We start from the raw sequence: 12260 nt of genomic DNA, 5'->3' as shown, positions 1-12260 counted from the left end.
GTGTTGGATTTTGAAGCAGGTCACTCTTAACATATCACAATAGTTGTTAACTGTGACGTGGTTATAAAAAATAAAAAATGTCTAATGAACATATATTTCCTCGGTTGATTATGTGACGGTGATTAAAAAATAGTTATATACGGTGTCTTTTGTAGTAGTGAGGACATATTGTGGTGCAATCAGGCACACTAAGATCCTCATTAAAAAAAAGAAGAATTAGATGATTTGCAAATGTTTCATATTTTTTAAAGAATAACTAGTAGAAGACCCGTGCGTTCGCACGGGTAAATCAAATCTTAAGATGAATAATGTATTATAAATGCAAAAAAATAAGTTTAAAAATACGAATGAAAAATGTTCCTTTAAGATTCACAAAATATAATATAGATGAAATGAATCTGTATATAAAGTAGGTATGTAATATTTAAAAAGAAATATTTATCAAATCACCAACATGATAAATTTAATTTGTCTAATAACTATAAATATTTATAAAGTGTAACTAATGACTATAAATATTTATAATATTTTGTTGTTTAAATAAAAAAAGTATTGTGGTGATAGTGTCCCGTAAAAATACTGAGTTATGCTAATTATAAAAATTTATAATATTTTGTTGATTTAAATAAAAAAGGTATTGTGGTGATAGTGTCCCGTGAAAACTTCTTAGACGAATAGTTTTCAATTCTAATTGGTATATAATTTATTTAAATACAGTTATAAAATATGAAATAAAGCTAGGTTGTTGGTGATATACAATTGTTATTATAAAATCACTAATAACTGAAAATATTTAAAAAGAAATATTTATCAAATCACTAACATGATAAATTTAATATGTCTAATAACTATAAATATTTACAAGTATGACTAATAGCTATAAGTATTTATAAAAATCATTGATAATTATAAATATTCATAGTATTTTGTTGTTTAAATAAAAAAGGTATTGTGGTGATAATGTCCTGTGAAAATAGTGAGTTTATACTTATTATAAATCTTTATAAATATTTTATTAATTAAAATAAAAAAGGTATTGTCGTGATAGTGTCCCATGAAAATTTTTTATATGAATAGTTTTCAATTTTAATTGGTATATAATTTATTTAAATGCCATTATAAAATATGAAATAATAATTTATTTAATATTGATAGTTGAAAATTGAAAAAGCCAAAATTAAATTATACACCTTTGCCAAATTATAAATATAATAAATAATAAATATGCAGGATAAGAATACTTAATTGGATGTGGCAAAAGAAAATCTTGATTGACGTGAAAAAACTACATTCAATGAAATTAATAATATGGAAGGGATAGTTGAACCATACATGTGTTTTTAAAAAATATAAAGCAAGTTCCTATGGTTTAGTGGTATTGATATGTCCCATTCTAATCTTGTAATTTGTATGACTGGTTTTAAAATAATATCAAGGTGAGTGATATGAAATTGAAGTCTTTTTGAATAATGCAGTCCTATTTGAATAAACCATAAGCATTATGTTAACATAGCAAAATGCTCACATTCCATGAAAAATTTGTTATGATACATAATGATTGTTCTAATACTGTTGGAGCTGGTAGATTGACTTCATGTTTGGTTTACATATGTGGTTGGTTGTGCAGATAAACTTGGCTCACCAGTTTGACACCAATTATTCTTAAGGCACAATTTAAGGCAATGAGGGAGAAATATACATGACACATAAATGGTAACATCCATTCTCCCATTGATCTCATTTTCTCTCACAAAACCCAACACAGAAACAACACCAAAACACCAAACTACTACCTTTACAGTTTCACCTTTACCTCATATTTTCTCTCATACCCAAACTACTACTACCTTTAAATAATACAGATGAGGTTATAATACAAATGAAGTATTATTTAGAACCTGCAAGTTATAATACAAATACAAATGAGGTTGCATGTAAGTATTTTGTTGCTTCTTAGTATTAATAAAGGAGGCGTGTTAATATACAAATGAAGTATTATTTAGAAACTGCAAGTTAACAACCAGAGGGGTATAAAACAAAGGAGGCAGGTTATAAATCAAATGAAAAATTACTACATTATGTGACATTGCTTGAAAGAGATGAAAGAAAAAATTCTAGCAATAAAATATAAAGCAGGATTTGACATATGATATCCTGTATATGTTGATGTGAGCCAGAAAAGTATCATGTATTAAATATTGGGATTTCAATATTTAAGAATAGAATGATAAACATTATAAACTTGCAGAGAAACTTCCATCTCAGTTCCCATAAAGTTAGTGGTTGAAGTTTATTAAGAAATTCAAAACATTATAAACTAAACTTGACATCTTTAACATGGATATGGCAATCAAAAGGACTCAAAATCCAACCTCCAGAAAAAACAAAGGGCTTAGTTGAACACCTAGCTAGTGCAAATTCATCATTATCTTTATGCCTAGTTAATACCTGCAATATAGTAATAATTTTTATGGGGAAAAGATTTTGAGTCCTTTTGACGAAGCTCAAGAATACTAATAGACTCACAACACTCAACTCCTGTGACTCTTTGACAAACCTGCTAAAGCTGCAAGGCTGACTAAATCGAGATAATAATTTAAACGGTGCAGTTGGTGAAAGATGCGGATAAAGATTGATGCAGACGCACCGAAAAACCAATGCACGAACAGATCCTCTGTGCATCAAGACACATGATTTGCGCATAAAAGAGCAAGATATATTTTCTCAAAACAGCAAGATATATTTGCATATAAAAGTTCTCAATCTACAATCTGAAACAACAATTTCAAAAAATATAACAGAAGTGTTGCAGTATAACTTTCCAACATCTATAAAAATCAAGAATAATATAAATGAAAGTAAATTCTAACTTATGACGGAAAATATTTAAAACTCAAAAACCAATTGTCAACAAAATTAAATAGTCAAATGCAAAAAATCTCAATTAATATGTTAACCTTCAAACGATATTTTCCAAGAGGTGGTTGTAACTTGCATAAGTAGTTGGCAAAATATTTCCAGCGGAAGAAACATCTAAAAGCTTGAGCAGATCACCTACAGAAGAAACATCTTTATAATTATAGAATGAAAAATTTAAATCAGACCAAGAAACTTATTGCAAGAGATAATTATGCAGCAAAAAGAGGTGTTCCCTGAAATGCAAAAGAACTCAAATTTCCAAATACAACGTGAATTTCCAAGATCGACTAAGCACGCAATTCAGCATTATCGTGTACCTCTAAATGCATGCAAAGAAGAATATAAGATACAATAATGGGTACTTTCATGTAATATATATTAATATTAATTAATAGTAAATGAATCACTTAACAATGCACAAGTAAATTTGTCAGACATCGAGCCAAAAAGTCAGTGTGATTTCCACATAATAACATTCAATCTGCCAAAAGCAATCAAGAGTACCTGGACAATTAGGAAAATGACTATATAAAGCCTCACTCACCTAATCAAGGTGTTAACTTTCTTGGCCTGGATGTCAAACATCTTCTTCAGGGATGGGGAACTTTCTTCAAGTACTAAAAACCATCCGTTTGCATCATAGCTTAAAAAAAGGAAACATAAAACACCCATTCATAATAACAGTTCTGGATGAAGAACAAATAGGTACAAGTATAAATTTACCAAAGATATGGGTAGAGTTGTAAAAGCCATCTTCTATAGCATCCTAATTAAGCAAGGCTATGTGTTCCATTACAGCTTAATGTTTGATGTACAATGCTACTGAATATCAATTTTGAAAACAGAAATTGGGAATATTTCGGTAAAAACTGATGAGATGATGGTAACAACTGAGAACACTTAAACATTATTTAAAGAAAACATTTTTTCACCCTTAACATTATTTACATATAAAATCTCTCGATGCCTCTGCCACCACCTGACGTGCGCATGAATATCAAACTTAACCAATCAGTAATGTATTTAACAGTGTTCAGATTTGGTTCACAGATAAAATGAGAAATTCTCACATGAATATCAAACTTAACCAATCAGTAATGTATTTAACACGCGGTCTTCTTCAAAAACAAAACTCAACAACAACATTGTTCTTCTTCAAACTGGATCTGGATTTGGAGAAAAAAAATAAAAAAACCCTAATTTGATAAAAATAGATAAAACAGAAATATGAGAGAAAGGATTTAGGAACCAGGAGAAATCGCACAAATTGACAAAACGGCCGCTACCCACAACTTTGTCGACGAAACCGCACGAACAACACCATAAACTTTGACACTACACCTAGCAGCTCACGGTCATCCATAACAATGGGAAACAAACAAAACCAACAACATCATTATCGATAAAGCAGAAGGAGATGCTTCAAAGAACCGATTTCTTACCGGATGGGTGAATGTCCATGGAATCCTTATCTTACATGGCTGAAAATGACTTGAGTGTGTTGAAGAAGATGGAAGGAGACAGGAGAGAGCGTGAAAAAATTGTTTTCAGAAAGAGAAATGGAAGCGAGTAATGAAAAATGTAAAGGTAGAAGTGTAATGCCTAGTGGAAAAGGTTATTACACAGTCCATAAGAGCAATTCTTGCATGGACACGGACCTAAATCCATATATTTAGGAACAACCAATAAGAAGAGAGAGAATTTTAAATTATTTAAAATTTAATTTCGTTTTTAATTGCCAACATGGAGGGTGGTTGTGATAATGGAGGAGAGAGAAAATTTTAATTTTATTATTTAATTAATAGAAAAATGTGATTGGTTGTGTGTAAATCCAGGTGGTGTAGCTGTGTCCATCTAAGTATTTTCCAGTCCATAAACCCTAAACCCGGGTAAAGGAGTGATTCAAAGAAATTTGAAAAAATTGAGTGAGTGACACTTGGCATAATGGAAAAATATGATTGGTTTAGAATTATTGATTTAGTCAATTACTATAAGGGACATTTCTTAGTGTAAATTAAAAAAGTAATGAGGGTAAATTAGGGAGTTTGGTGGCATCTCTCATTCTTAGTTAGGTAGTTGATGGTTTGCAAATTGCAATGTTACTAGGGATTGAGATGAATGTTTCTACATCATTGGAGCTCAATTTACATCTTGTAATTAATATATTATTTCTTAAATTTTTTAGCAATAAATAATTAGATTATGATTAGTTAAATTTTCATGATTAAGCCTTTTATGAATTTATTTCGAGTTGCTTGAATTATGTTATTTGCTTTGTACTAATTTATGCAACTACTATGTAATGTTATTCAGGAAAGTTTATTCTTAATGTTTTTATCTATTGACGAATATTTGAAGGTTTTTTCTTTACCACCTTCCTATGGGGGTCATCCCTGCGAAAACCCCACTTTACCTCTGCTTCGGAAATGCATTTCCGAAATAATTTTTTTTCTAAATTTTTCCAGACTTCGGAAGTGTATTTCTGAAAAAATCCCAAAAATTGATATTTTGATTAATTCCATTTTCGAAAAAACAAAAAAATCTTAAAATCCCAAAAATTAATTTTAGGATATTAATTAATTCATATATCATAAATTTGGTATAATTTATGAGTAATGAATAATAATAATTATATATTTTGATATAATTTATGAATTATGAATAATAATTATTATATATTTTTATTCTGATTCATATTTTAAAATTCAAAATAATTTTAATTAAAAAAATTAAAGTAATTTCACTTATAAAATGAGTTATAATTTCTTATTTATATATTTATAATAATTATTATGTATTTACAAAAAAAATTTAAAGATGAGTGTTTTAATTTATATATTTATATATCTATATAATAATTATTATATATTTATAAAAATTATTATACATTTATTTATTTATATATCTATATAATAATTATTATATATTAATTATAAATATATTTATATATTTATATAATAATTATAAAAATTAAAAAAATGAGTGTTTTAATTTATAATAATTATTATATATTTATATATTATATATTTATATATTTCACTTATAAAATTAATAATTATTATTATATATTTATATATTTCTATTTCGATTCATAATTAAAAAGGAGTTATAATTTTTTATTTATTTTAAAAAAATTAAAAAAAGATTTTGTCTTAATTTTATTTAATAAATAAATTTTATATTTAATTCTATATAATTTAAAGTTTACTTATGAAATTAAAATGTTTTTGATTTATATAAGTTAGTAAAATAATTTTTAACTTTAAAATTATTTAGGAAATTTTGATTCACCTTGATTTTATTGATTCATCTTGATTTTATTGATTCACCTTGATTTTATACTTATTAATTGTATTGATTCACCTTGATTTTAATTTTTTAATAATTATTGAATTCTTTCGGAAGTGTATATCCGAAACATTCCAAGACCAATTTGGTCTTGAAATATTTCGGATATGCATCTCCGAAAACACCTCTCTCTCAAAAAAAGGGGTGTTTTCGGAAATGCATATCCGAAAACACTTTTTTTTGGTGTTTTCGGAAGTGCACTTCCGAAATCAATTTTTTTTCAAAAAAAAGTGATTTCGGAGATGCATTTCCGAAATATAGCGGCATTCTGGGAATTTCGCCGGGGTGACCAAAAAGATTAAGAGTTCAATGAAGAAATTTCCTATTTGAATTGATTCTAAAATGACTAGTAACCGTAACTTTAATTTCACAACTCAATATAGTTTTATTTTTCAAAAATTAATATTTTTAAACATAGGGTATTATATGATTGTGATCGTAAGAATTAACAATCGGTAAAGATTTATTTGATTATAAATTCATCTAAGATATTAGAGGTTCTGATTAAAGAAGAGAATTACGAGACAAGACATTGATCATAATTTTTTGTTAGTTTATTGCGGTAATTGACATGTAATTGTAAGTTAGATGGAATTGCCAAGTAATTATTTTATTAGTTTTTCTTAAAAGTTATTTTAAACTTTCTTTTTCAATATTACGTCTCTAAGTAAATTAATAATTGTCTCATATACATTGGAATAATGATATAAATTTTTTAAGGGGATAACTTCTCTACTCATCACCAAAAATTGGATAGTGTACCTTCAATCAATTAAAAAATTTCATTTAATTTTAACGTATTTTATTAATTATAAAATAATACAATTATTTGTTATTTCCAAAACATTTTAAACTGAATATAACTTTATCCAACTTTTTGAATTGGGTAGATAAGAATTCATTATGTTTATGGAATATATGCAAGATATGGTAGAAGAGTTGCAAATTATTTTAGATACTGCATGAGCCAAACATGAGTTCTATAGTAAATTCATTGAAACTAGTAAAGTAACCGAAGGAACATAAACTCCAAAATGAATTTAAAGGCCAAGTTTTCAACAACAACAAAACAATTTCATAGACCCTTCAATTTCTACATATAGATAGTACAATGTTAGTTTGTTTATTAACGTGTTAATAGATCTACAAGTGAAGATTGTAGTGAGTATAAATCATGAACAAGTTTTTATTCATTTGTCTTATTCTCCTTGCTACTGGTAAGTCTTATAAGTACATATTTAGGATTAATTATATAATACATATGTAATATATAGGTGAAATTTAGTTTATTTTTTACAAAAAAATTTAAATTTTTCATTGAAAAATGAAAATTCTATGTCTTTTACCTTCTAAATATACAAGTTACCACTGTAAACTTTTTTTTATGTATCCTCCCAAATTCAGTGTTTAAATACATCTATGGGGGAATTAAAAAACCAAAATATTACAGGAGAAAAATTCAATATTTTTTATAGGAGAAAAAAATCAAAACTCTCTACAATGCCAGAAGAGTATCGTATATTTAATCTAAAGATTTATTATATCCGAAATTGATTATATGTATTTAATAAATTTTAGTATTTAATTAAGGTATGTTTGTGTTAATCATATTAATGATTGATCCATGAATGAATGCAGAGATGGTGGTACAAATCGATGGAATACGTACTGAAAGAAGGATTTATCATTTTCAAGGGATTTGTTTTAGTGAACGCAGTTGTGCTAGAATTTGTAATATTGAAGGTTATGTTGCAGGTGGTATATGCAATGAAACCAAAAGTGGGTTCTATAATCATTGCTATTGCAGAAGGGGTTTGTAACATAAGTTGGTGCTCTTGTGTTTTTTGTCGTCTTTATAATAATTTGCATCTTGTGTTATTGTTTCTCAATGTATTTTTCATCTAAAAAGTAGAAATATTTTGCACCATTTTCATTATTGATAGTCCAACATTTAAAAGTTGTTTTTGAGTAAGGTTAGAAGATATGTCCAAGAGAACAAAATAGTTATTTTCTAAGGGAAAATATTGTTTTGAAACTGGATTGAACTGTTCGGTTGAACTGGTTCAACTTTGAACCGTAGTTTAGTTTGATTTAGTTTGGACCAATAAATCGGGTTTATAAAATTTGGAAAAAACCGTATTAACAACACAAATCGAAGTAACTGTAAATTTGGGACCGATTTTGCTGAAGCAGATGATTTAAAAAATCAAAGTTAATTTTTAAGCTAAATTACTCTCGTGGTCCTTTAAGTAATTTAATTGTAACACTTTGGTCCCTTATGTTGATTTCGCTACAACTATGTCCTTTAAGTTGGCTAACGCCTTTAGCGTTGCCCTTGTCCACAGATTTTGTTCCAAAAAACGTGATGTGGCACAAACGGTGCTTAGGTGTGACTTAACCTTGCTGACTATGTCTGTTAAGTCACTTAAAGAGAAAGATAAGTGGCTGAAACTAACAATTAGAAGAACAAAACATAAAACCCCAAATTCCAGAACCATAATTTTGAAATTCATCATCAATGGCTCAATACAGTGGCAGTGGAACAAATGTGAGAGCTGAGAACGCCTTTTCGCTAATTTCAAGTGGATCCCAATCAGGAATCGAACCAACATGCATGTGTGGATCCATAGCTGTGATACGTTCAGTTAAGAAGAAAGGAAGGAACTTGGGTAAGCTTTTTTTGGGGCTGCATATACTTTAAGGTACGTACGTATGTTGTGAATAATTTGGGTATATTCTCCTTCGTTTTCCTGAGATGGGTTTGATGTTACTGATTTTGGTTGCAGGATGAACATGAGAATGTTGGCTACAATTTTTGTATGTGGTATGAAAACCAACAAAGTGATGAAGGCAAACCAGAGACACCACCAAATGCATTCTTAAAGTGTTTCAAATGTGATAAAAAGGAGGTACAAATTAAGATGCTTATGAAGGATGACACATACAATAAGGAGATGATGAAGAACATCTTGAAGATGTTGAAGATGCTTTTTTATGCCATGATATGTTTAATTCTGATTATTGTAGTGTTGATTTGTATGTTGTTTAAAAATAGGTGATCTTAGTTTATGTTAACGTTGTAAGACATGGATTATGGTACTTTGATGTAATCTTTTGATGACAATTGTAGATTAATATCAGTTTTGCTTAGTTTTAGATATATCTGCCTTCTAGTTTTGTTTCTATAATTTAATACCATGTGCAATTAATAAATAATTAAGGACAACTTTGATACATTTTAATAAGAAGTAGGTCCTGGTCGATACAATCTAAAATGAAGGAGGACCTACATTCAAAATTTTGATTTATAGCATTCATAATATAGCAGATACAACATTCAGAATATAGCATTTAAATATTGTTATAACTCCATAATATACTCCTAAATTACATAATAGTTGATCCTAAAGATTCAAAATAAGCATAGATACATCGTACTCCTAAAGTACATAATTAGTGGTCCTAAAAAAATAGAATTCTTGCAACTTTCTATGTGGACTTTCTCTTATAAGGCATCTTTAGTCTCTGAGTTGTTGGTGGCTGAAATGCTGCTGTTGGACTTTGTGTAGCCCTTCTCATGGCAAGTAGCTGAGAAATAGTGATGGAATGACGTGTTTGTACTCCTTGGTTCTGGGCTGATTGTCTTGTCTGAACCCTCTGAGTTGGTTGGGAACTGCTAGTGGCATTTTGAGATTTCCTAGTCTGAACCCTTTGAGAAGGTTGAGTTTGATTGTTGGAATCTTGAGATTGCCTGGTCTGAACCCTCTGAGTTGGCTGAGAATGAATAGTTGGGACTGCAGTGGTAGGTGTTTGGGCTTGACTTGTTGTGACACTATGGGATTGTCTTGGTGCAGAAGGACATGATGACTTGTTATGGCCAGAAAGGTCACATGCTGAGCATTTGTTTGGCAACCCCTTTCTGGATACATTTTTTATGTCTTTCCTTTTTCATCAGCATCTTTGTTCCTTCTTTTCTTTGGCCTTCCAGGTGCTCTTCTGGTTGGGGTGGAAGAACATCAGAATATGGTGTCAACTCTCACAGATTTTCTCCACTTGTTGAATATATCTATGGTTGATAGCAAGACTTGTAATTCTCCTTAAGAAAGATTTATAATTGTATACTCATTTAAGAAAGATTTATTTAAAAAGTAAATTTGCATGATTAAATATGTTTAAAATTTTTTTATTTATAATAAATCGGTAGATATATTGTTTGGTTAAGTATATATTTAGAAAGTGTGGTTAAAAATATTTAAAAACATTGTTAAAATTAGTTAGATATTATCAAATGTATAAGTATATATTTTTTAATTAGAGTAAATATAGTGTATTAAATATTATCAAATGTATAATTAGTTACATGGTGTTATCGACAAAAATTTAAAAATTTGTCGATATATCAATCTCTCTTTTATTTTAATAAAATTAAACATGAACAATGTTGTACATGTGCAGTATGGAATATTATCAATTCTATCGTTGGTGGATGTATGATAGAACGTTTCCTGGAAGACATGGACTTACACCACATTTTATAGAAGGAGTTTTCGGGTTTATCTCATATGTGTTTTCTCAAGATTATTGTCAAAGCGAAGGAGGGGTAAGATGTCCGTGTTTAAGGTGTGGTTGCAGAGTGAAAGGTCACTTGGAGAGAGTGGGTTTTAGGCCAAATTATTGGGTTTGGGCAGCTAATGGAGAAAAAATGCCAGAGATAAATCAAGAGGCTTCTGGCAGTCAAACACATATTGCACTCGATATAAATAGATATGCCCCAGGGAGTTCAACGCATATGCAATGTCTAGAATAATTTAATTTAGTCGAGGATATGGTGAGTGACGCATTAGGGGTGAATGTGGCTTATGATGAACCTCAAGAATTTGATGCGGAAAAGCTCCCGAATGAGAAAGCCCAAAAGTTTTATCAGTTGTTGAAAGAAATAAATATACCATTGTTTGAGGGGTCTTCTGACTCTAGACTATCAATGTGTGTGAGGCTGTTGGATGCAAAGTTTAATTGGAATGTTCTCGATCAATGTTTGGAATTCTTTGCGGGAAAGATGTTGGACGCGACTCTTGTGAAGGAAAACATGCCTACAAGCTATTATGATGCAAGGAGGATGATATCGAAGTTGGGACTAGAAGTAAAAAAGATTGATTGTTGTATTAAAGGTTGCATATTATTTTATGAAAAAGAGTTTGGTACAAATGATGGAGAATTGGAGGAATGTACGTTTTGCAATAGTTCAAGATATTTAGTTGGTAGTACAAGAGTTGAGCGGAAGCAAAAACGAGTTGCATTGAAATCCATGTTCTATCTACTAATAATGCCCAGGTTGTAAAGGATGTTTGCATCAATGCACAGTGCAAGCCAAATGACATGGCATCATACAAACACAAGTAGTTCAGGCATTATGAGACATCCATCTGATGGCGAGGCTGGGAAACACTTTGATAGAGTACATTCTGAATTTGCTGCAGAACCTAGGAACACCAGGCTTGGGTTATGATATATGGTTTTTCTCCTTATAATTTGTCACCAAATGCATATTCTTGTCGGCCAATTATTGTTACCCCATACAATCTTCCTCATGAGATGTGCATGACAAAACCATATATGTTTTTGACATGCATCATTCCAGGACCGTCGAGTCCAAAGGCTGGAATAGATGTTTATTTGCAACCTTTAATTGATGATCTCAAGAGGTTATGGATGGGAGCATGGACTTATGACGTGTCTCGTAAACAAAACTTTAATATGTGAGCTGTTTTAATGTGGACAATAGACGACTTTCCTGCATATGGCATGTTGTCTAGATGGGGTACACATGGCAAAATGGGATGTCCACATTGCATGGGGCACACAAAAGAATTTACTTTATAAAAGGGTGGGAAAAGTTCGTGGTTTGATTGTCACTGTAGGTTCTTACCTATAAACCATGAATTTAGAAGAAACATGAATGATTTTAGAAAAGGGAAAAAAGTAACAGATTTACC

The 12260-nt window shown here is 29.7% G+C and overlaps 1 long non-coding RNA gene across 1 annotated transcript; it reads left to right on the top strand.

Moving 5' to 3' along the window:
• Positions 1-7302: 7302 nt before the first annotated feature.
• On the top strand, positions 7303-9379 carry LOC131655486 (uncharacterized). The gene is made up of 3 exons (XR_009299790.1): positions 7303-7484; positions 7906-8969; positions 9054-9379. It is a non-coding gene; the product is annotated as an uncharacterized LOC131655486 (long non-coding RNA).
• The last annotated feature ends 2881 nt before the right edge of the window (positions 9380-12260 follow it).

This window comes from Vicia villosa, linkage group LG3, assembly GCF_029867415.1.
Source record: "Vicia villosa cultivar HV-30 ecotype Madison, WI linkage group LG3, Vvil1.0, whole genome shotgun sequence".
Taxonomy (NCBI): Eukaryota; Viridiplantae; Streptophyta; class Magnoliopsida; order Fabales; family Fabaceae; genus Vicia; species Vicia villosa.
This window is presented reverse-complemented; position numbering and strand designations above follow the sequence as displayed.